Below are 26,246 nucleotides of genomic sequence, written 5' to 3'. Positions count from 1 at the left end.
TGTTTGTATGCGCAATAAAAGAAGTTGCAAAAGCATCCAACAAGGACGAGTTGGCAAAGGAGTTTATTGCATGCTGATTGATCAGTAGCAGGAGGTCAGTAACAGCACAGAAAGCTTCGCTTACATCGATTCCCACGGTGCTTCAGATGCGCAGCTTTTTTTTTTTTTTTTTTTGACAATGGTGCTGCTTTGCGTAACGTACGCGTTTGACTGTCATGAACGCCGTTGGGATTGTGCATTAAAAGTGGCCGGTCGCTAACTTGCTCGCAGGCTCCTCTTCAGCAACTCGTTTTTTTTTTTCCCCCTTCCGGTAGCACATGAATGCTTTGCACAGCAAACATGACCCGCAATTTCGCTGTCCTTGCGAGTACTGTTTGCTTACTGTTACGGTTATTTGGCGAGAATTCCGGAGTTCGCGCTGTAACGCGGTGCTATTATTTTGATTGTCGTGTAATTCGCCCGTGATGCATGGCTCGCGTGCGCAGTTCCTAAAAGTGATGTAATTTCCTTTTCCTTCCCTGTCCCGTTTATTGCAGAGGTCGGCGACTTCAAGTAGGATCTGAAGTCTTACGCAATACGCTACATTGCGGGAGGACTCGCGAAATGGTGAGTCGCCCGTGTTTTTTATCTTTTGCGCGAACCGGAGCAAAATAACCGCAGCGAACGAGTCGCGGGAATTGGTCGGCAGTGCTTGCATATTGTTGCATCGGACGCCGGTGGCGTTGCATCAGACGCCGGTGGCGTTGCATCAGACGCGCTGCGGCGTTACATCGAACGTGCTGCGGCGTTGCATCGAACGCGCTGCGGCGTTGCATCGAACGCGCTGCGGCGTTGCATCGAACGCGCTGCGGCGTTACATCGAACGCGTGGCAGCGTTGCATCGAACGCGCACAGGTGCAAGACGGCGCCGCGATTGTGATTGGTGGACATGAGTGTTTGTTCTGCCAATTGGTTCTGCGCATGCGCTAGACTGTTCTTTGGCTATATATTCCCGCGTTCTTTGGTTGCTGGGACGCTGCCAGTACGCAGCCGACGGAATAGAGACGTTTCTCAAGTACGTCTCGGCGTCCGTCACAACAAACTGGCGACGAGGATAGGATACGGCAAGATCCGCTGAAGATGGCTACGTCGGGCGCTAACTTTAGCAAGCTCCCGGAGTTCGACCCGGACACCGGGGAACTTCGACGTCTACCTCGTGCGTCTGGAGTGCTTCATCGCCGCCAACGACATTGCAGGAGAACAGAGGCTGCTGGTCTTCTTGACTACCATTGGCGACAATGGTAGTCAAGAAGAAGTAGTACAAGGCTTACGGGACGCTCAGGAGCTTGCTTCTTCCAAAGACGCCCGCCCACCAAGGCGACATTCGAGGACGCCGTTGGTGCACCGAAAAAGCACTACACTCTCAAGAGTTCCGTGGTGACGGAAAGGTATCGCTTCCATGAACGAAAACAAAGAGAAGCATGAAAGCGTGTCGGACTTCATCGTGGGTCTCAAGAAATTGGCAGCGACGTGCGCGTTCGGCGCGTTTCTAGAGAAAGCTCTGCGGGACCGACTAATCGCCGGCCTTCAAACATAGGCTATACGCTGCCGACTCTTAACCACGCCGGACGCTCAACTGACCTGGAAACGCACCTGCACCATCGCTGTGGCTATGGCAGCCGCGACGAAAGACACGCAGCAAATAATCTCGCAGTTCTCGCTGCGGGCGTCTCCGAACTTCACTGGCAAAGACAGAAAGTAGGACGTCTATAAGCAAGTGCTGGCAAAAACTCCAGGAGCAGCGGATTCGCGAAGGCTGAAAAGACAGCGTCGCAAGGGACTTAAGCTTCGTGTCATCGCCGTGCGGGACACCATGCGCCAGTAAGTTGCCCATTGGTTAAAGTACTTGTTACAAATGTCAGAAAAACGGGCACTTAGCTAAAATGTGTAAAACCAAAGTAGTTAAGCAGCTGGACTATGCTGTCGCGGGAAATGAGTTATACTCGCGCTGTGTCACACTGACAAAAGTTCGGGCACACCTGCTATCACAGTTATGTTAGAACTAAATAGAAAGAAAGTAACCGGGGATTTGGATACGGATGCTGCTGTGGCGGTTATATGTCCGAACCTGAGTGCGTGAAATCTTTTCCCTCTGCTAGCTTCAGAGAAGCTAATGTGAAGTTAGTTAATTGCAATGGTACACTTGTCGAGATCAAAGGCGTGTTAAATGTTGAGGCTCGATATAATGATCAATGCTATTCACCGCCGCTGGTCATAGTAAAGGATGCAGAAGAAGCTAGGATGCCAACATTGCTTGGTCGAAACTGGCTGAGCAAAATTAAAATTAGGTGGCATGAAGTCATGAGCATGAAGATTGTGACCAAGGCAGTACCGCTAACTGAAAAGTACAAACAAGTGTTTGAACCTGGTTATGGTGCTATCTAGGGCTTTAAAGCCAGTATTAAGCTCAAAGGAGGAGTTACGTAAGTCTTTCGTAAGGCGCTGCCAGTGCCATATGCTCTTCGTGAGCAGGTTGAGCAGGAATTTGTGAACATGGAAAAGGCAGGAGTCGTGTACAGAGTGAGGCACAGTGCTTGGGCGACGCCACTTGCTATCGTGCCTAAGAAAGATAAAGGGCTACGTCTGTGCGGTGACCATCGTGTAACTGTCAATCCGGCAATAGAAGTTGACCACTACCCTCTGCCCTTACCAGAGGATATTTTCACGGCATTACAAGGCGGAACCATCTTTTCGGTCATTGACCTATCCAAGGCGTTTCTACAGCGTGAATTAGATGAGCTAGCACACGAATTGCTGACGGTGATCATGCACATGACCATTTTCAAGTTCCAGCGTGTGCCTTATGGCGTAGCGTGCGCGCCTGCCGTATTCCAAGCAGTAATTGATCGAATCCTGGGCGGCTTAGCGGGAACCACCTGCTACTTGGACGATGTCGTCATATCTAGCGATTCCTACTAGCAGTGCCGCGAGAGAGTCGAGCAAGTGCAAGTGCGGATTAAAAAAATCCGGTTGAAGTGTCCATATAATTGCTATCGCAATAAAACAGCTACGAAAACGGAGAAAGCTGTACGTTCTCTGTTTGCGTCGCATGGGCTTCCAATTGAGTTTGTTAACGATAACGGCCCTCGGTTCGTTGCTGCAGAATTTGAACCCTTCTTGAAAGCTAATGGTGTAAAACACACGCTTACTCCACCGAACCACCCACAATCAAACAGTGCGGCCGAACGAGCGGTGCAAACTACTAGAAAAAGCCCTTCTTGAGCAGCTACTAGAAGATGAATGGAAATGGAAAAACCGATCGTTGCAGCACAGAACCGACAACTTCTTGTTTTCTTACCGCACAACGCCCCATACTTTCACGGGTAAAACACCTGCTGGACTATTTCTGCGACGTAAACTGAGGACTAGACTAACATTGCTTCAGCCAAATGTTAGGAGAGAACTGCTGGACAAAGCGGAGAGAGCGAAAGTGTCTGCAGACGATCGGCGGGGTGTGTCGCAGTTATTCTTGGTCGCTGATTCTGTTTTGGTGCGCTCAGTGCGAGGGGAAGTAGTTAATTGGTTGCCCACTTAACGTCCGATACAAGGGTGGATAAAATTAGTGAGCAAAACAAAATTACGTAGTTTTGAGCTGCAGTACTGACCTTCGCACTCATGCGTGCCTGGCAGCCCAACTCAACGCAAATTCAAGAACTGAAATAAATAGCGCAATGTGGACTACAGCTAGCGCTCATCACCCGCAATATCACGGGTACACTTGCTAATATTTTTTTTTTCGGGGCCTGCATTCATCGTGTCTAAACAACTAATGTACACGTCGAAGTAAGCTAGAAATAAAGCTCCTCTACAAGCCCGCTATTTCAATTTTCAGTAAAACAGACAATGGATCCTAACAATCGCAAAAAGTGCGATCGAGTGGCTGTATCTTCGCACATAATTGTTCACAGCGGAAAGCGTAGCCTATAGCGCTGCATTTCCGACTGAATAATGGTTGACGACGTGCAAGGTGGAGTCCCAGCAGAGTATTCTGCATACTGAAGACAACCCCATTTTTATGCAATGTACAAATTTTTGCAGCAAGAACGCTGAAGAGCAGGCCGGAAGAATTTTTAAAAATTCCGCATTAGGGGATGGTTTGATACGAGCAATAAGAAATGTGCCTTACCTCGTAAACAACATTCTTTGTGGGAGCAAAGTTCTTGCGCAGGAAGCCACCCTTTCCTTGTGGTATCATAAAGATTGATAACTATCTTCGGGCTTCTTACTGTGGTTGCATGCGCTTACAGCACGGCATAGCGCTAGCACAACCCCGCAGAAAACACGGCGAGCAACGTTCGCTGCGCCGAGCCAAGGAGAAAAATGGTGCCAACGAAAAACACAAGCAAAACTCAAGACCCGCGTGTTTCCAAGGGCAACTGCAGGGTGACCAATCGTCGTGCAGAAAAACTGTTGCAATACCGTTTCTTGCGGAGGAGATGCGCAAGGAGCGATGAGGTCGCGCGGCGGCAGCAGAGTTCAAAGAGTGGCGGTGCTTTCAATTTATTAAGGGACTATAGCCAAACGTAAGCCAAATACGGTTGTCCTGAGCGAGCCGCAGTGCTCTGAACCAGTGGACTCTTCCTGGCACGCAGAGGCGGCCGTGGTATGTCCGTTACGTAGCAGGCCGAAGCGACATGCAACTGTATTGCACATCACCCAGCGTCTGCTTTGTACACAAGGTACACACTCTAGTCTGACCATGTCACGTGGTTCGGAACAGCTTCGTCTTTCCCCAGCGTGACCGACGCATAGTAGCCACATCCAACTAGCGCATTTTTGAAGCGCTACCAATTAGTATGCCAACGCGTCTAACCAGGAGCGTCTATAAGGGTGAACGCGCGCTGGCAAGCGTACTTGCGGCCTACCTTATGTTTCGCGTGGTTCGAGGCTAGTGGAGCATTCAAAACTAGTCGAAATTCGAGACCCGACTGCTACATACAGCACCGAAGAGTACGGCGGCCAAAGTTAAATTCCTGTGCAGGCGTCTGCAGCCGACCGTCAGCAGGCGATAGTCTGCTTCTTCCGGAAGTACGTAATTATTATCGAAATTCAAAACGAGATTTTCGCTTACTTCAGCTTGAACTTCGTCAATTAGTATACTCAGTAATAGTAGGAAGAAGCACGCTGATCCAAACACCCTTCTTGACTGGCGTCAGATATTGGCCAATAAGCAGCTGCATATGGGAATCCGTTATATTACGAAATAAAGCGTGCAAAAGAGAGTGTGAAGCAGGCTTCTGTTGAAAAACGCGCCATCTTTAGTGGGCCGATGCCGGAGAATAGTGCACAGTCACGCCAGTAAACTTGTTATTGTTATTGTTTCGCACTTTTAACATTTAGGTGTCAGAATATGAGATAAAAAGCATGCGCTGTTGGTGTTTGTTTGTGGGCTGTCATTCTCAACATGCCGAAAAATAAGTTTGTCAAGAATGTAACACCAGGTATGAGCAACTTTTGTGATAGAATGGTGTGGCAATATAATCCACATATACCGCATGTCATATAGCAAGGCGTGGCATGTGGCATAAATATACCTAACTACATACGGAAATTTGTGCAGACGGTCAATGCACGACCGACGCCGAATTTTTTCCGTAACGGGGCCCTACAGCTCTCGCTGTAAAAGAGAGCGTTTGAGAGAAAGGTGACTTCGCGTTCGACTTCCCAGCTCAACGTGCCATGCACGACTGGAAAACTGGGCTGAGATGTTCACAGCAGCGTATGCTATCGGCAGACAGTGTTTTTACACCAAGCCAGAGGGGTGGTTTAGGGGTCCTATAAGTCTGTTTCTGATTATTTGTGTCACCATGTTTTTCAGATGCCAACACAAGGACATAAGTTTCTAGCGCACTGTAACGGTCATCTGCTGGCCACAAGGCAGAAGATCGACAACATAAACCAGGGTAGAAGAACCATGGTGTAAGTGAATGCTTTCTGTTAATTCAAATATACCTTTTTTTTTGGTGTCAGAAGCTGTTAGTGTATCTGCCTACTCTACAAATTTTACATAAAGTTTACGTATTCGGAGGTGGCCGGCGGCATATTGAAAAATCTCGTATGTACGTGTTATACGTGGCTCGTATATACGCGAGATTATTGGATATGTGTCCTCGTATCCAACGTATGAACACGGGCGCCTCATATCCCACGCATTCGCTGCCATACGAGGGCTTCTTATGCCACGTATGCACTGCCATACGCATGAGGGCCTCATATCCCACATATGCACTGCAGTACGATGCGAGGACCTTGTAACCCTTGCATGCACTGCCTTACGCTATAATATCGGACTTTGCATGCTGCACAAATATATATTAATTGTAGGCTTGATCTCATGCAGCACCTGCACCATGAGGTCCCTCTGTATTATTCTTGCGTATGTGCAGCTCTTTATTGAGCATATATACAATTTAGAAGGCCTTCTAGAAATGATTCTCTGCATTCGAATTGGGACGGGCACATCCTGCCATGCCCTTTCGAACTTAATTCCTTTAGAGACATTGCAACGTACCTTGGGGAATGTGTGCCTGCATTTAAAGGAATGACTCGTTCTACACTGAAAAACACTTTATTTACAAATGTATATACACACATTGAATGAAAGGTATACACTTTATTTACACAACTACACGCACTCGATAATTCGAACCTTCCGCTCTGGCCACGGTTTCTTGGTGTTTATGCCCTGTTTCAATACACGGTGCATCGAAAGTCACCAATAAGATAAATGATGCGGGACAGTGTTCTGTTCGTGCTTGCATGCCGGAAGCATGGTTGCTGAGCTCAAACGCACACTCCAGAGCTTTTATAGTGACACTAAGGAAAACGCTATGGTCGTGCGCTCGTCAGAAAACAGAGTGAGAAACATCTGCTAATCCTTTATTTATTGACAACGACAGGCAGTGAGGTTGCAAGTCCCCAAAAACCATCATTTGTGTGTACCAGTACCCGCCTGTGCACGGATGTCATCGCACCCCTGTGACCATTAAATCAGTGGGTGTCCAGCGATCACCCTTTCATAGATTGGAAACCAGATAGGCATCAGTTGTGCGCGTGCAAGAAGCAGAAACTGCCTACGGGACGAAACCTGAACCGCCGTGCGCCCAGATGCTCGAGCAGTAGCAGACGCGCTGGCGTCAAAAAAAAAAAAAAAAAAATGGAACAAAAACCAAAACCATCGGCGCGACAAAAAAATTCCCTGTATTCCCGCAGAGTGCCAGCACATACTGGGCAAAAGACGTTTGGGAATTATAGCACTCTTTAAGATGCAGCCGACGCCGTAAATATATGAAATTAAACATTTTGAATTTGTTCGCGGAGCTGTATATTCACGTCTTTGACCACGAACGGGTGCATGGTGTGCAATAAGTGCCTCGCAAAAGAGCGAACATGTGTCGTTATAGCCGTTGTCACTTGCTGCGATCGTACATATGGGGTGCCATCACTGTATGAAGCACATGCAGTGAGGCTACTCGCGCACATCATCGTGATTCTTTTCATTGTTTCTGCAATGCTTCGGAGGCATTCGCTTCCGCAACCACTAATTTCATTATAACCTAATATGCTCACTCAAGTTAGGTAATGCTAAGATTACAACAGATGCTTACGGCATCTTGTTGTAAGGCGGCAGAAATGCTAAAAGAAGAAATCTTTCTCTTGCAGTTCGAGATGATCCGTATACATGACACTCATTTTCTGGTGAATGTTGAAAACGTGAACCAAGCGAATTTCACCAGCAGGCATTTGGGACCAATCGGACAACCTGAAATAGCCGTCATGACGGGTAAGAGATTTCCCTTATTTTAAAATGTTTGCTTCCATAGAATATGCATGTGCAACAAAAGTGCTACACAAATTATAAATGCAGTCACTGATCTGGCGCTTGTTACTTTTGTGGGTTGTGACCAGGGGAGTAACCAGGGGAGTAACCAGGGGGGAGCTGATGGGGCTTCAGCCACTCCCCCAAATTTTTTCATGCTGTCTTGCACCGCTGACCAAAACAACCCCCGGCGCCAGCAATCATCCTGGATTTTGTCTACAATGTCTTTTTCACGCTTGAAAAGACATTTCGTTGCAAACATTGTGAACTCGGGCTCGATTTCGTGGCAATGCCCTTACACCTGCAGTCGCGAAATCCAAGGAGCGCCATCCGAGTACAAAATTTCATGGGTTTTTCGATTGATGTACACGTCGAAGTAAGCTGGAAAGAAAGCTCCTCTACAAGCCGCTATTTCAATTTTCAGTAAAACAGACAATGGATCCTAACAATCCCAAAAAGTGCGATCGAGTGGCTGTATCTTCGCCCATAACTGTTCACAGCGGAAAGCGGAACCTATATTGCTGCATTTCCGACTGAATAACGGTTGATGACGTGCGAGGTGAACCCAAGCAGAATATTCTGCATACTGAAGACAACCCCATTTATATGCAATGTACAAATTTTCGCAGCAAAAACGCTGAAGAGCAGGCCGGAAGAATTTTTTAAAATGCCGCATTAGAGGATGCTTTTTTCAATAAGAAATGTGCCTTACCTCGTAAACAACATTCTTTGTGGGAGCAAAGTTCTTGCGCAGGAAGCCACCCTTTCGTTGTGGTATCATAAAAATTCATAACCATCTCCAGGCGTCTTATTGCGGTTGCATGTGCTACACAGCACGGCATAGCGCTAGCATAACACCGCAGGAAACACGGCGTGCAACGTTAGCTGCGCCGAGCCAAGGAGAAAAATGGCGCCAAGGAAAAAGAAAAACGCAAGCAAAACGCAAGACGTGCGTGTTCCCAAGGGCAACGGCAGGGAGACCAATCGTCGTGCAGAAAAACGGTTGCAATACCGGTTCTTGCGGAGGTGTGCAAGGAGCGAGGAGGTCGCGCGGCGGCAGCAGAGTTCAAAGAGCAGCGGTGCTTTCAATTCATCAAGGAACTTTAGCCAAACGCCAAACGCGGTTGTCCTGAGCGAGCTGCAGTGCTCTGAGCCAGTGGACTCTTCGTGGTACCCCGCGGCGGCCGCGGTACCTGCGTTACGTAGCAGGCCGCAGCGACTTGCAATTGTATAGTGCACATCGTCTGCTTTGTACACAAGGCTTGAGTGCGTTCTTCGGCACTCCAGTCTTACCATGTCACGTGGTGCGGACCAGCTTTGCCCTTCCCCAGCTTCACTGACGGATAGTAGCCACATCCAACTAGCGCATTTTTTAAGCGCTACCAATTATATGCCAACGCGTCTAACCAGGAGCGTCTAGGAGTGAACGCGCGCTGGCAAGCGTACTTGTGGCCTACCTTAAGTTTCGCGTGGTTCGAGGCTAGTTGAGCATTCAAAACTAGTCGAAATTCGACACCCGACGGCTACAGCACCGAAGAGTACGGCGGCCAAAGTTTAATTACTGTGCAGCCGGCCGCAGCCCACCGTCAGCACACGATAGTCTGCTTCTTCCGGAAGTACGTAATTATCGAAATATAAAACCACATTTTCGCTTACTTCAGCTTGTTCATTGAACTACGTCAATAAATATACACACTAACAGTAGGAAGAAGCACACTGATCAAAACACCTTTCTTGACTGGCGTCAGATATTGCATCCAATAGCCGCTGCACATGGGAATCCGTTATATTACGAAATAAAGCGTCCAAAAGGGAGCGTGAAGCAGGCTTCTGTTGAAAAACGCGCCATCTTTAGTGGGCCGATGCCGGAGAATAGTGCACAGTCACGCCAGTAAACTTGTTATTGTTATTGTTTCGCACTTATAACATTTAGGTGTCAGAAGATATGAGATAAAAAGCATGCGCTGTTCGTGTTTGTTTGTGGGCTGTCATACTCAACATTCCGAAAAATAGGTTTGTCAAGAATGTAACACCAGGTATGAGCAACTTTTGTGATAGAATGGTGTGGCAATATAATCCATATATACCGCATGTCATATAGCAAGGCGTGACATGTAGCATAAATATACCTAAATATACCTAACTACATACGAAAATTTGTGCAGACGGTCAATGCACGACCGACGCCGAATTTTTTCCGTAACGGGGCCCTACAGCTCTCTCTGTAAAAGAGAGCGTTTGAGAGAAAGGTGACTTCGCGTTCGACTTCCCAGCTCAAGGTGCCGCGCACGACTGGAAAACTGGGCTGAGATGTTCACAGCAGCGTATGCTATCTGCAGACAGTGTTTTTACACCAAGCCAGAGGGGTGGTTTAGGGGTCCTATAAGTCTGTTTCTGATTGATTATTTGTGTGACCATGTTTTTCAGATGCCAACCCAAGGACATCAGTTTCAAGCCAGTTGTAACGGCCATCTTCTGGCCACGACTCGGAAGATCGCGAACATCAACCAGGGAACGCGGAACCACGGCGTAAGTGAATGCTTTCTGTTAATTCAAATATACCTTTTTTTTTTTTGGTGTCAGAAGCTGTTAGTGTATCTGCCAACTCTACAAATTTTACATAAAGTTTACGTATTGAGAGGGGGCCAGTGACATATTGAAAAATCTTGTATGTACGTGTTATCCGTGGCTCGTATATACGAGATTATTGCATATGTGTCCTCGTATCCAACGTATGAACACGAGGGCCTCATATCCCACGTATGCGCTGCCATACGAGGGCTTCGTATACCACATATGCACTGCAGTACGATGCGAGGACCTTGTAACCCTTGCATGCACTGCCTTACGCTATAATATCGGACTTTGCATGCTGCACAAACATATATTAATGGTAGGCTTGATCTCATGCAGCACCTGCACCATGAGGTCCCTCTGTATTAACCTTGCGTATGTGCAGCTCTTTATTGAGCATATATACAATTTAGAAGGCCTTCTAGAAACGATTCTCTGCATTCGAATTGGGACGGGCACATCCTGCCATGCCCTTTAGAACTTAATTCCTTTAGAGACATTGCAACGTACCTTGGGGAATGTGTGCCTGCATTTAAAGGAATGAGCCGTTCTACACTGAAAACACTTTATTTACAAATGTATATACACACATTGAATGAAAGGTATACACTTTATTTACACAACTACATGCACTCGATAATTCGAACCTTCCGCTCTGGCCACGGTTTCTTGTTGTCTATGCCCTGTTTCAATATACGGTGCATCGAATGTCACCATTAAGATAAATGATGCGGGACAGTGTTCTGTTCGTGCTTGCATGCCGGAAGCATGGTTGCTGAGCTCAAACGCACACTCCAGAGCTTTTATAGTGACATGTGTGCAACTTGTACATAATGGTCCATGGCAAAACAGCACAAAGCAAGATTAACCCATTGAAGACAAACTTTTTTTTTGCCAAATGCGACCACGAAGAGTATTTTTAATTGCACGTTTATAAACCCATCAGAGAGACAACAGCACTAAGCAAGGTTAACCCTTTGAAGGTAGACTTTTTTCGCCAAATGAGATCCGTGAAGTGAGAAAAAAATATTTTGCATTGGAATAGCATAATTCGTCCATAACGTAACCAAGCTGCATAGGTGAGCGCACTAAGGAAAGCTCTATGGCCGTGCGCTCGTCAGAAAACAGAGTGAGTAACATGTGCTAATCCTTCATTTATTGACAACGACAGGCAGTGAGGTTGCAAGTCCCCAAAAAGCATCGTTTGTGTGTACCAGTGCCCGCCTGTGCACGGATGTCATCGCACCCCTGTGACCATTAAATCAGTGGGTGTCCAGCGGTCACCCTTTCATAGATTCGAAACCAGATAGGCATCAGTTGTGCGCGTGCAGGAAGCAGAAACAGCCTACGGACGAAACCTGAACCGCCGCGCGCCCAGATGCTCGAGCAGTAGCAGACGCGCTGGCGTCAAAAAAAAAAAAAAAAAATGGAACAAAAACCAAAACCATCGACCAAAAAATTCCCTGTATTCCCGCAGAGTGCCAGCACATACTGGGCAAAAAACGTTTGGGAATTATCGCACTCTTTAAGATGCAGCCGACGCCGTAAATATATGAAATTAAACATTTGAATTTGTTCGCGGAGCTGTATATTCACGTTTTGACCACGAACGGGTGAAAGCATGGTTTGCAATAAGTGCCTCGCAAAAGAGCGAACATGTGTCGTTATAGCCGTTGTCACTTGCTGCGATCGTACATATGGGGTGCCATCACTGTATGAAGCACATGCAGTGAGGCTACTCGCGCACATCATCGTGATTCTTTTCATTGTTCCCGCAATGCTTCGGAGGCATTCGCTTCAGCAACCACTAATTTCATTATACCCTAATATGCTCACTCAAGTTAAGTAATGCTAATATTGTTCTTTGCCTTCGGCATCTTGTTGTAAGGCGGCAGAAATGCTAAACGAAGAATCTTTCTCTTGCAGTTTCATGTCATCTACGTCCACGATCGCCATTTTGTGGTGAACGTGGATAACGTCAACCGTGCCGATCTAGCGAGTCGGCACCTCGAGCCAATTGAACAGCCCGAAGTGCCCGTCATGACGGGTAAGAGATTCCCCTTAGTTTAAAATGTTTGTTTCCATAGAATATGCATGTGCAACAGAAGTGCTACACAAGTTATAAATGCAGTCACTGATTTGGCGCTTGTTACTTTTGTGGGTTGTGATCAGGGTAGTAACCAGGGGGGATCTCATGTGGCTTCGGCCACTCCCCAAAATTTTTTCATGCTGTCTTGCACCGCTGACCAAAACAATTACCAGCGCCAGGAATCATTCTGGATTTTGTCTACAATGTCTTTTTCACGCTTGAAAAGACATTTCGGTGAAAACATTGTGAACTCGGGCTGGATTTCGTGGCAATGCCCTTACACCTGCAGTCGCGAAATGCAAGGAGCGCCATCCGAGCACAAAATTTCATGGGTTTTTCGATTGATGTACACGTCGAAGTAAGCTGGAAAGAAAGCTCCTCTACAAGCCGCTATTTCAATTTTCAGTAAAACAGACAATGGATCCTAACAATCACAAAAAGTGCGATCGAGTGGCTGTATCTTCGCACATAATTGTTCACAGCGGAAAGCGGAACCTATATTGCTGCATTTCCGACTGAATAACGGTTGACGACGTGCGAGGTGGAATATTCCAGCAGAATATTCTGCATACTGAAGATAACCCCATTTTTATGCAATGTACAAATTTCCGCAGCAAAAACGCTGAAGAGCAGGCCGGAAGAATTTTTAAAAATGCCGCATTAGAGGATGCTTTGATACGAGCAATAAGAAATGTGCCTTACCTCGTAAACAACATTCTTTGTGGGAGCAAAGTTCTTGCGCAAGAAGTCACCCTTTCGTTGTGGTATCATAAAAATTGATAACCATCTTCAGGAGTCTTATTGCGGTTGCATGCGCTACGCAGCACGGCATAGCGCTAGCATAACACCGCAGGAAACACGGCGTGCAACGTTAGCTGCGCCGAGCCAAGGAGAAAAATGGCGCTAACGAAAAAGGAAAACACAAGCAAAACGCAAGACGTGCGTGTTCCCAAGGGCAACGGCAGGGAGACCAATCGTCGTGCAGAAAAACGGTTGCAATACCGGTTCTTGCGGAGGAAATGCGCAAGGAGCGAGGAGGTAGAGCGGCGGTGCTTTCAATTCATCAAGGAACTTTAGCCAAACGTCTACGCCAAACGCGGTTGTCCTGAGCGAGCTGCCGTGCTCTGAGCCAGTGGACTCTTCGTGGTACCCCGCGGAGGCCGCGGTATCTGCGTTACGTAGCAGGCCGCAGCGACTTGCAATTGTATAGTGCACATCGTCTGCTTTGTACACAAGGCTTGAGTGCGTTCTCGGGCACTCCAGCCTTACCATGTCACGTGGTGCGGACCAGATTTGCCCTTCCCCAGCTTCACCGATGGATAGTAGCCACATCCAACTAGCGCATTTTTGAAGCGCTACCAATTAGTATGCCAACGCGTCTAACCAGGAGCGTCTAGGAGTGAACGCGCGCTTGCAAGCGTACTTGTGGCCTACCTTAAGTTTCGCGTGGTTCGAGTTCGAGGCTAGTTGAGCATTCAAAACTAGTCGAAATTCGAGACCCGACGGCTACAGCGTCGAAGAGTACGGCGGCCAAAGTTTAATTACTGTGCAGCCGGCCGCAGCCCACCGTCAGCACACGATAGTCTGCTTCTTCCGGAAGTACGTAATTATTATCGAAATTCAAAACCACATTTTCGCTTACTTCAGCTTGTTCATTGAACTTCGTCAACAAATATACACAATAACAGTAGGAAGAAGCACACTGATCCAAACACCCTTCTTGATTGGCGTCAGATATTGGCCAATAACAGCTGCATATGGAAATCCGTTATATTACGAAATAAAGCGTGCAAAAGAGAGTGTGAAGCAGGCTTCCGTTGAAAAACGCGCCATCTTTAGTGGGCCGATGCCGGAGAATAGTGCACAGTCACGCCAGTAAACTTGTTATTGTTATTGTTTCGCACTTTTAACATTTAGGTGACAGAAGATATGAGATAAAAAGCACGCGCTGTTGGTATTTGTTTGTGGGCTGTCATTCTCAAGATTCCGAAAAATAGGTTTGTCAAGAATGTAACACCAGGTATGAGCAACTTTTGTGATAGAATGGTGTGGCAATATAATTCACATATGCCGCATGTCATATAGCAAGGCGTGGCATGTGGCATAAATATACCTAACTACATACGGAAATTTGTGCAGACGGTCAGTGCACGACCGACGCCGAATTTTTTCCGTAACGGGGCCATACAGCTCTCACTGTAAAAGAGAGCGTTTGAGAGAAAGGTGACTTCGCGTTCGACTTCCCAGTTCAACGTGCCGTGCACAACTGGAAAACTGGGCTGAGATGTTGACAGCAGCGTATGCTATCTGCAGACAGTGTTTTTACACCAAGCCAGAGGGGCGGTTTAGGGGTCCTATAAGTCTGTTTCTGATTGATTATTTGTGTCACCATGTTTTTCAGATGGCAACACAAGGACATAAGTTTCTAGCCAACTGTAACGGTCATCTGCTGGCCACAAGGCAGAAGATCGACAACATAAACCAGGGTAGAAGGAACCATGGTGTAAGTGAATGCTTTCTGTCAATTCAAATATGCCTCTTTTTTTTTCTTTTTTTTTTGGTGTCAGAAGCTGTTAGTGTATCTGCCAACTCTACAAATTTTACATAAAGTTTACGTATTGAGAGGGGGCCGGTGAAATATTGAAAAATCTTGTATGTACGTGTTATACGTGGCTCGTATATACGAGATTATTGGATGTGTCCTCGTATCCAACGTATGAACACGAGGGCCTCATACCCCACGTATGCGCTGCCATACGAGGGCTTCGTATACCACGTATGCACTGCCATACGCATGAGGGCCTCATAACCCACATATGCACTGCAGTACGATGCGAGGACCTTGTAACCCTTGCATGCACTGCCTTACGCTATAATATCGGACTTTGCATGCTGCACAAATATATATTAATTGTAGGCTTGATCTCATGCAGCACCTGCACCATGAGGTCCCCCTGTATTATTCTTGCGTATGTGCAGCTCTTTATTGAGCATATATACAATTTAGAAGGCCTTCTAGAAATGATTCTCTGCATTCGAATTGGGACGGGCACATCCTGCCATGCCCTTTCGAACTTAATTCCTTTAGAGACATTGCAACGTACCTTGGGGAATGTGTGCCTGCATTTAAAGGAATGACTCGTTCTACACTGAAAACACTTTATTTACAAATGTATATACACACATTGAATGAAAGGTATACACTTTATTTACACAACTACACGCACTCGATAATTCGAACCTTCCGCTCTGGCCACGGTTTCTTGGTGTTTATGCCCTGTTTCAATACACGGTGCATCGAAAGTCACCAATAAGATAAATGATGCGGGACAGTGTTCTGTTCGTGCTTGCATGCCGGAAGCATGGTTGCTGAGCTCAAACGCACACTCCAGAGCTTTTATAGTGACACTAAGGAAAACGCTATGGTCGTGCGCTCGTCAGAAAACAGAGTGAGAAACATCTGCTAATCCTTCATTTATTGACAACGACAGGCAGTGAGGTTGCAAGTCCCCAAAAAGCATCATTTGTGTGTACCAGTACCCGCCTGTGCACGGATGTCATCGCACCCCTGTGACCATTAAATCAGTGGGTGTCCAGCGATCACCCTTTCATAGATTCGGAAACCAGATAGGACATCAGTTGTGCGCGTGCAAGAAGCAGAAACTGCCTACGGGACGAAACCTGAACCGCCGTGCGCCCAGATGCTCGAGCAGTAGCAGACGCGCTGGCGTCAAAAAAAAAAAAAAAAAAAATGGAACAAAAACCAAAACCATCGGCGCGACAAAAAAATTCCCTGTATTCCCGCAGAGTGCCAGCACATACTGGGCAAAAAACGTTTGGGAATTATCGCACTCTTTAAGATGCAGCCGACGCCGTAAATATATGAAATTAAACATTTTGAATTTGTTCGCGGAGCTGTATATTCACGTTTTTGACCACGAACGGGTTAAAGCATGGTTTGCAATAAGTGCCTCGCAAAGAGCGAACATGTGTCGTTATAGCCGTTGTCACTTGCTGCGATCGTACATATGGGGTGCCATCACTGTATGAAGCACATGCAGTGAGGCTACTCGTGCACATCATCGTGATTCTTTTCATTGTTCCTGCAATGCTTCGGAGGCCTTCGCTTTTGCAACCACTAATTTCATTATAACCTAATATGCTCACTCAAGTTAGGTAATGCTAAGATTACAACAGATGCTTACGGCATCTTGTTGTAAGGCGGCAGAAATGCTAAAAGAAGAAATCTTTCTCTTGCAGTTCGAGATCATCCGTATACATGACACTCATTTTCTGGTGAATGTTGAAAACGTGAACCAAGCGAATTTCACCAGCAGGCATTTGGGACCAATCGGACAACCTGAAATAGCCGTCATGACGGGTAAGAGATTCCCCTTATTTTAAAATGTTTGCTTCCATAGAATATGCATGTGCAACAAAAGTGCTACACAAATTATAAATGCAGTCACTGATCTGGCGCTTGTTACTTTTGTGGGTTGTGACCAGGGGAGTAACCAGGGGAGTAACCAGGGGGGAGCTGATGGGGCTTCAGCCACTCCCCAAATTTTTTCATGCTGTCTTGCACCGCTGACCAAAACAACCCCCGGCGCCAGCAATCATCCTGGATTTTGTCTACAATGTCTTTTTCACGCTTGAAAAGACATTTCGTTGCAAACATTGTGAACTCGGGCTCGATTTCGTGGCAATGCCCTTACACCTGCAGTCGCGAAATCCAAGGAGCGCCATCCGAGTACAAAATTTCATGGGTTTTTCGATTGATGTACACGTCGAAGTAAGCTGGAAAGAAAGCTCCTCTACAAGCCGCTATTTCAATTTTCAGTAAAACAGACAATGGATCCTAACAATCCCAAAAAGTGCGATCGAGTGGCTGTATCTTCGCCCATAACTGTTCACAGCGGAAAGCGGAACCTATATTGCTGCATTTCCGACTGAATAACGGTTGATGACGTGCGAGGTGAACCCAAGCAGAATATTCTGCATACTGAAGACAACCCCATTTATATGCAATGTACAAATTTTCGCAGCAAAAACGCTGAAGAGCAGGCCGGAGAATTTTTTAAAATGCCGCATTAGAGGATGCTTTTTTCAATAAGAAATGTGCCTTACCTCGTAAACAACATTCTTTGTGGGAGCAAAGTTCTTGCGCAGGAAGCCACCCTTTCGTTGTGGTATCATAAAAATTCATAACCATCTCCAGGCGTCTTATTGCGGTTGCATGTGCTACACAGCACGGCATAGCGCTAGCATAACACCGCAGGAAACACGGCGTGCAACGTTAGCTGCGCCGAGCCAAGGAGAAAAATGGCGCCAAGGAAAAAGAAAAACGCAAGCAAAACGCAAGACGTGCGTGTTCCCAAGGGCAACGGCAGGGAGACCAATCGTCGTGCAGAAAAACGGTTGCAATACCGGTTCTTGCGGAGGTGTGCAAGGAGCGAGGAGGTCGCGCGGCGGCAGCAGAGTTCAAAGAGCAGCGGTGCTTTCAATTCATCAAGGAACTTTAGCCAAACGCCAAACGCGGTTGTCCTGAGCGAGCTGCAGTGCTCTGAGCCAGTGGACTCATCGTAGTACCCCGCGGCGGCCGCGGTATCTGCGTTACGTAGCAGGCCGCAGCGACTTGCAATTGTATAGTGCACATCGTCTGCTTTGTACACAAGGCTTGAGTGCGTTCTCGGGCACTCCAGTCTTACCATGTCACGTGGTGCGGACCAGATTTGCCCTTCCCCAGCTTCACCGACGGATAGTAGCCACATCCAACTAGCGCATTTTTGAAGCGCTACCAATTAGTATGCCAACGCGTCTAACCAGGAGCGTCTAGGAGTGAACGCGCGCTGGCAAGCGTACTTGTGGCCTACCTTAAGTTTCGCGTGGTTCGAGGCTAGTTGAGCATTCAAAACTAGTCGAAATTCGAGACCCGACGGCTACAGCACCGAAGAGTACGGCGGCCAAAGTTTAATTACTGTGCAGCCGGCCGCAGCCCACCGTCAGCACACGATAGTCTGCTTCTTCCGGAAGTACGTAATTATCGAAATTCAAAACCACATTTTCGCTTACTTCAGCTTGTTCATTGAACTACGTCAATAAATATACACACTAACAGTAGGAAGAAGCACACTGATCCAAACACCCTTCTTGACTGGCGTCAGATATTGCCAATAGCCGCTGCATATGGAAATCCGTTATATTACGAAATAAAGCGTCCAAAAGAGAGCTGTGAAGCAGGCTTCTGTTGAAAAACGCGCCATCTTTAGTGGGCCGATGCCGGAGAATAGTGCACAGTCACGCCAGTAAACTTGTTATTGTTATTGTTTCGCACTTTAACATTTAGGTGTCAGAAGATATGAGATAAAAAGCATGCGCTGTTCGTGTTTGTTTGTGGGCTGTCATACTCAACATTCCGAAAAATAGGTTTGTCAAGAATGTAACACCAGGTATGAGCAACTTTTGTGATAGAATGGTGTGGCAATATAATCACATATACCGCATGTCATATAGCAAGGCGTGGCATGTGGCATAAATATACCTAACTACATACGGAAATTTGTGCAGACGGTCAATGCACGACCGACGCCGAATTTTTTCCGTAACGGGGCCCTACAGCTCTCTCTGTAAAAGAGAGCGTTTGAGAGAAAGGTGACTTCGCGTTCGACTTCCCAGCTCAAGGTGCCGCGCACGACTGGAAAACTGGGCTGAGATGTTCACAGCAGCGTATGCTATCTGCAGACAGTGTTTTTACACCAAGCCAGAGGGGTGTTCTAGGGGTCCTATAAGTCTGTTTCTGATTGATTATTTGTGTCACCATGTTTTTCAGATGCCAACCCAAGGACATCAGTTTCAAGCCAGTTGTAACGGCCATCTTCTGGCCACGACTCGGAAGATCGCGAACATCAACCAGGGAACGCGGAACCACGGCGTAAGTGAATGCTTTCTGTTAATTCAAATATACCTTTTTTTTTTTTTGGTGTCAGAAGCTGTTAGTGTATCTGCCAACTCTACAAATTTTGCATAAAGTTTACGTATTGAGAGGGGGCCAGTGACATATTGAAAAATCTTGTATGTACGTGTTATCCGTGGCTCGTATATACGAGATTATTGCATATGTGTCCTCGTATCCAACGTATGAACACGAGGGCCTCATATCCCACGTATGCGCTGCCATACGAGGGCTTCGTACACCACGTATCCACTGCCATACGCATGAGGGCCTCATAACCCACATATGCACTGCAGTACGATGCGAGGACCTTATACCCCTTGCATGCACTGCCTTACGCTATAATATCGGACTTTGCATGCTGTACAAATATATATTAATTGTAGGCTTGATCTCATGCAGCACCTGCACCATGAGGTCCCCCTGTATTATTCTTGAGTATGTGCAGCTCTTTATTGAGCATATATACAATTTAGAAGGCCTTCTAGAAATGATTCTCTGCATTCGAATTGGGACGGGCACATCCTGCCATGCCCTTTCGAACTTAATTCCTTTAGAGACATTGCAACGTACCTTGGGGAATGTGTGCCTGCATTTAAAGGAATGACTCGTTCTACACTGAAAACACTTTATTTACAAATGTATATACACACATTGAATGAAAGGTATACACTTTATTTACACAACTACACGCACTCGATAATTCGAACCTTCCGCTCTGGCCACGGTTTCTTGGTGTTTATGCCCTGTTTCAATACACGGTGCATCGAAAGTCACCAATAAGATAAATGATGCGGGACAGTGTTCTGTTCGTGCTTGCATGCCGGAAGCATGGTTGCTGAGCTCAAACGCACACTCCAGAGCTTTTATAGTGACACTAAGGAAAACGCTATGGTCGTGCGCTCGTCAGAAAACAGAGTGAGAAACATCTGCTAATCCTTCATTTATTGACAACGACAGGCAGTGAGGTTGCAAGTCCCCAAAAAGCATCATTTGTGTGTACCAGTACCCGCCTGTGCACGGATGTCATCGCACCCCTGTGACCATTAAATCAGTGGGTGTCCAGCGATCACCCTTTCATAGATTCGAAACCAGATAGGCATCAGTTGTGCGCGTGCAAGAAGCAGAAACTGCCTACGGGACGAAACCTGAACCGCCGTGCGCCCAGATGCTCGAGCAGTAGCAGACGCGCTGGCGTCAAAAAAAAAAAAAAAAAATGGAACAAAAACCAAAACCATCGGCGCGACAAAAAAATTCCCTGTATTCCCGCAGAGTGCCAGCACATACTGGGCAAAAGACGTTTGGGAATTATAGCACTCTTTAAGATGCAGCCGACGCCGTAAATATATGAAATTAAACATTTTGAATTTGTTCGCGGAGCTGTATATTCACGTTTTTGACCACGAACGGGTTAAAGCATGGTTTGCAATAAGTGCCTCGCAAAAGAGCGAACATGTGTCGTTATAGCCGTTGTCACTTGCTGCGATCGTACATATGGGGTGCCATCACTGTATGAAGCACATGCAGTGAGGCTACTCGCGCACATCATCGTGATTCTTTTCATTGCTCCTGCAATGCTTCGGAGGCGTTCGCTTCCGCAACCACTAATTTCATTATACCCTAATATGCTCACTCAAGTTAGGTAATGCTAAGATTGTCCTTTACTTACGGCATGTTGTTGTAAGGCGACATAAATGCTAAAAGAAGAATCATTCTCTTGCAGTTTCATGTCATCAACGTCCACGATCGCCATTTTGTGGTGAACGTGGATAACGTCAACCGTGCCGATCTAGCGAGTCGGCACCTCGAGCCAATTGAACAGCGCGAAGTGCCCGTCATGACGGGTAAGAGATTCCCCTTATTTTAAAATGTTTGTTTCCATAGAATATGCATGTGCAACAGAAGTGCATACACAAATTATAAATGCAGTCACTGATCTGGCGCTTGTTACTTTTGTGGGTTGTGACCAGGGGAGTAACCAGGGGGGAGCTGATTGGGCTTCAGCCCCACCCCAAAATTTTTTCATGCTGTCTTGCACCACTGACCAAAACAACCCCCGGCGCCAGCAATCATCCTTGATTTTGTCTACAATGTCTTTTTCACGCTTGAAAAGACATTTCGTTGCAAACATTGTGAACTCGGGCTCGATTTCGTGGCAATGCCCTTACACCTGCAGTCGCGAAATGCAAGTAGCGCCATCCGAGCACAACATTTCATGGGCTTTTCGATTGATGTACACGTCGAAGTAAGCTGGAAAGAAAGCTCCTCTACAAGCCCGCTATTTCAATTTTCAGTAAAACAGACAATGGTTCCTAACAATCACAAAAAGTGCGATCGAGTGGCTGTATCTTCGCCCATAACTGTTCACAGCGGAAAGCGGAACCTATATTGCTGCATTTCCGACTGAATAACGGTTGATGACGTGCGAGGTGAACCCAAGCAGAATATTCTGCATACTGAAGACAACCCCATTTATATGCAATGTACAAATTTTCGCAGCAAAAACGCTGAAGAGCAGGCCGGAAGAATTTTTAAAAATGCCGCATTAGAGGATGCTTTTTTCAATAAGAAATGTGCCTTACCTCGTAAACAACATTCTTTGTGGGAGCAAAGTTCTTGCGCAGGAAGCCACCCTTTCGTTGTGGTATCATAAAAATTCATAACCATCTCCAGGCGTCTTATTGCGGTTGCATGTGCTACACAGCACGGCATAGCGCTAGCATAACACCGCAGGAAACACGGCGTGCAACGTTAGCTGCGCCGAGCCAAGGAGAAAAATGGCGCCAAGGAAAAAGAAAAACGCAAGCAAAACGCAAGACGTGCGTGTTCCCAAGGGCAACGGCAGGGAGACCAATCGTCGTGCAGAAAAACGGTTGCAATACCGGTTCTTGCGGAGGAGTGTGCAAGGAGCGAGGAGGTCGCGCGGCGGCAGCAGAGTTCAAAGAGCAGCGGTGCTTTCAATTCATCAAGGAACTTTAGCCAAACGCCAAACGCGGTTGTCCTGAGCGAGCTGCAGTGCTCTGAGCCAGTGGACTCTTCGTGGTACCCCGCGGCGGCCGCGGTACCTGCGTTACGTAGCAGGCCGCAGCGACTTGCAATTGTATAGTGCACATCGTCTGCTTTGTACACAAGGCTTGAGTGCGTTCTTCGGCACTCCAGTCTTACCATGTCACGTGGTGCGGACCAGCTTTGCCCTTCCCCAGCTTCACTGACGGATAGTAGCCACATCCAACTAGCGCATTTTTGAAGCGCTACCAATTAGTATGCCAACGCGTCTAACCAGGAGCGTCTATAAGGGTGAACGCGCGCTGGCAAGCGTACTTGCGGCCTACCTTATGTTTCGCGTGGTTCGAGGCTAGTGGAGCATTCAAAACTAGTCGAAATTCGAGACCCGACTGCTACAGCACCGAAGAGTACGGCGGCCAAAGTTAAATTCCTGTGCAGGCGTCTGCAGTCGACCGTCAGCAGGCGATAGTCTGCTTCTTCCGGAAGTACGTAATTATTATCGAAATTCAAAACCAGATTTTCGCTTACTTCAGCTTGAACTTCGTCAATAAATATACTACCCGTAGGAAGAAGCACGCTGATCCAAACACCCTTCTTGACTGGCGTCAGATATTGGCCAATAGCAGCTGCATATGGGAATCCGTTATATTACGAAATAAAGCGTCCAAAAGAGACTGCGAAGCAGGCTTTCGTTGAAAAACTCAGCATCTTTAGTGGGCCGATGCCGGAGAATAGTGCACAGTCATGCCAGTAAACTTGTTATTGTTATTGTTTCGCACTTTTAACATTTAGGTGTCAGAATATGAGATAAAAAGCATGCGCTGTTGGTGTTTGTTTGTGGGCTGTCATACTCAACATTCCGAAAAATAGGGTTGTCAAGAATGTAACACCAGGTATGAGCAACTTTTGTGGTAGAATGGTGTGGCAATATAATCCACATATACCGCATGTCATATAGCAAGGCGTGGCATGTGGCATAAATATACCTAACTACATACGGAAATTTGTGCAGACGGTCAATGCATGACCGACGCCGAATTTTTTCCGTAACGGGGCCCTACAGCTCTCGCTGTAAAAGAGAGCGTTTGAGAGAAAGGTGACTTCGCGTTCGACTTCCCAGCTCAACGTGCCTATGCACGACTGGAAAACTGGGCTGAGATGTTCACAGCAGCGTATGCTATCTGCAGACAGTGTTTTTACACCAAGCCAGAGGGGTGGTTTAGGGGTCCTATAAGTCTGTTTCTGATTATTTGTGTCACCATGTTTTTCAGATGCCCACACAAGGACACCAGTTTCAAGCCAGTTGTAACGGCCATCTTCTGGCCACAAGGCAGAAGATCGACAACATAAACCAGGGTAGAAGAAACCATGGTGTAAGTGAATGCTTTCTGTTAATTCAAATATACCTTTTTTTTTGGTGTCAGAAGCTGTTAGTGTATCTGCCAACTCTACAAATTTTACATAAAGTTTACGTATTCGGAGGTGGCCTGCGGCATATTGAAAAATCTCGTATGTACGTGTTATACGTGGCTCGTATATACGCGAGATTATTGGATATGTGTCCTCGTATCCAACGTATGAACACGGGGGCCTCATATCCCACGTATTCGATGCCATACGAGGGCTTCTTATGCCACGTATGCACTGCCATACGCATGAGGGCCTCATATCCCACATATGCACTGCAGTACGATGCGAGGACCTTGTAACCCTTGCATGCACTGCCTTACGCTATAATATCGGACTTTGCATGCTGCACAAATATTAATTGTAGGCTTGATCTCATGCAGCACCTGCACCATGAGGTCCCTCTGTATTAATCTTGGGTATGTGGCAGCTCTTTATTGAGCATATATACAATTTAGAAGGCCTTCTAGAAACGATTCTCTGCATTCCACTTGGGACGGGCACATCCTGCCATGCCCTTTCGAACTTAATTCCTTTAGAGACATTGCAACGTACCTTGGGGAATGTGTGCCTACATTTTAAGGAATGAGCCGTTATACACTGAAAACACTTAATTTAATATACACACATAATAAAACACTTAATGTATATACACACATTGAATGAAAGGTATACACTTTATTTACACAACTACATGCACTCGATAATTCGAACCTTCCGCTCTGGCCACGGTTTCTTGGTGTTTATGCCCTGTTTCAATACACGGTGCATCGAAAGTCACCAATAAGATAAATGATGCGGGACAGTGTTCTGTTCGTGCTTGCATGCCGGAAGCATGGTTGCTGAGCTCAAACGCACACTCCAGAGCTTTTATAGTGACACTAAGGAAAACGCTATGGTCGTGCGCTCGTCAGAAAACAGAGTGAGAAACATCTGCTAATCCTTCATTTATTGACAACGACAGGCAGTGAGGTTGCAAGTCCCCAAAAAGCATCATTTGTGTGTACCAGTACCCGCCTGTGCACGGATGTCATCGCACCCCTGTGACCATTAAATCAGTGGGTGTCCAGCGATCACCCTTTCATAGATTGGAAACCAGATAGACATCAGTTGTGCGCGTGCAAGAAGCAGAAACTGCCTACGGGACGAAACCTGAACCGCCGTGCGCCCAGATGCTCGAGCAGTAGCAGACGCGCTGGGGTCAAAAAAAAAAAAAAAATGGAACAAAAACCAAAACCATCGGCGCGACAAAAAAATTCCCTGTATTCCCGCAGAGTGCCAGCACATACTGGGCAAAAGACGTTTGGGAATTATAGCACTCTTTAAGATGCAGCCGACGCCGTAAATATATGAAATTAAACATTTTGAATTTGTTCGCGGAGCTGTATATTCACGTCTTTGACCACGAACGGGTTAAAGCATGGTTTGCAATAAGTGCCTCGCAAAAGAGCGAACATGTGTCGTTATAGCCGTTGTCACTTGCTGCGATCGTACATATGGGGTGCCATCACTGTATGAAGCACATGCAGTGAGGCTACTCGCGCACATCATCGTGATTCTTTTCATTGTTCCTGCAATGCTTCGGAGGCCTTCGCTTCCGCAACCACTAATTTCATTATAACCTAATATGCTCACTCAAGTTAGGTAATGCTAAGATTACAACAGATGCTTACGGCATCTTGTTGTAAGGCGGCAGAAATGCTAAAAGAAGAAATCTTTCTCTTGCAGTTCGAGATGATCCGTATACATGACACTCATTTTCTGGTGAATGTTGAAAACGTGAACCAAGCGAATTTCACCAGCCGGCATTTGGGACCAATCGGACAACCTGAAATAGCCGTCATGACGGGTAAGAGATTCCCCTTATTTTAAAATGTTTGCTTCCATAGAATATGCATGTGCAACAAAAGTGCTACACAAATTATAAATGCAGTCACTGATCTGGCGCTTGTTACTTTTGTGGGTTGTGACCAGGGGAGTAACCAGGGGAGTAACCAGGGGGGAGCTGATGGGGCTTCAGCCACTCCCCCAAATTTTTTCATGCTGTCTTGCACCGCTGACCAAAACAACCCCCGGCGCCAGCAATCATCCTGGATTTTGTCTACAATGTCTTTTTCACGCTTGAAAAGACATTTCGTTGCAAACATTGTGAACTCGGGCTCGATTTCGTGGCAATGCCCTTACACCTGCAGTCGCGAAATCCAAGGAGCGCCATCCGAGTACAAAATTTCATGGGTTTTTCGATTGATGTACACGTCGAAGTAAGCTGGAAAGAAAGCTCCTCTACAAGCCGCTATTTCAATTTTCAGTAAAACAGACAATGGATCCTAACAATCCCAAAAAGTGCGATCGAGTGGCTG

The 26,246-nt window shown here is 46.6% G+C and overlaps 1 long non-coding RNA gene across 2 annotated transcripts in view; it reads left to right on the top strand.

The window, feature by feature from the left end:
• Positions 1-825: 825 nt before the first annotated feature.
• LOC125944575 (uncharacterized) overlaps positions 826-26,246 on the top strand; it is a 37,504-nt gene continuing 12,083 nt past the window's right edge. The window contains exons 1-4 of one of the 2 annotated variants that reach the window (XR_007466284.1): positions 826-1,860; positions 12,359-12,479; positions 19,351-19,452; positions 25,615-25,735. This is a non-coding gene — a long non-coding RNA (uncharacterized LOC125944575). Of the gene's footprint in view, positions 1,861-12,358; positions 12,480-14,921; positions 15,025-19,350; positions 19,453-21,196; positions 21,318-25,614; positions 25,736-26,246 lie in introns of those variants that run through there. The other variant, XR_007466285.1, reaches the window with a different exon arrangement.

This window comes from Dermacentor silvarum, chromosome 3 (assembly GCF_013339745.2).
Source record: "Dermacentor silvarum isolate Dsil-2018 chromosome 3, BIME_Dsil_1.4, whole genome shotgun sequence".
Taxonomy (NCBI): domain Eukaryota; kingdom Metazoa; phylum Arthropoda; class Arachnida; order Ixodida; family Ixodidae; genus Dermacentor; species Dermacentor silvarum.
This window is presented reverse-complemented; position numbering and strand designations above follow the sequence as displayed.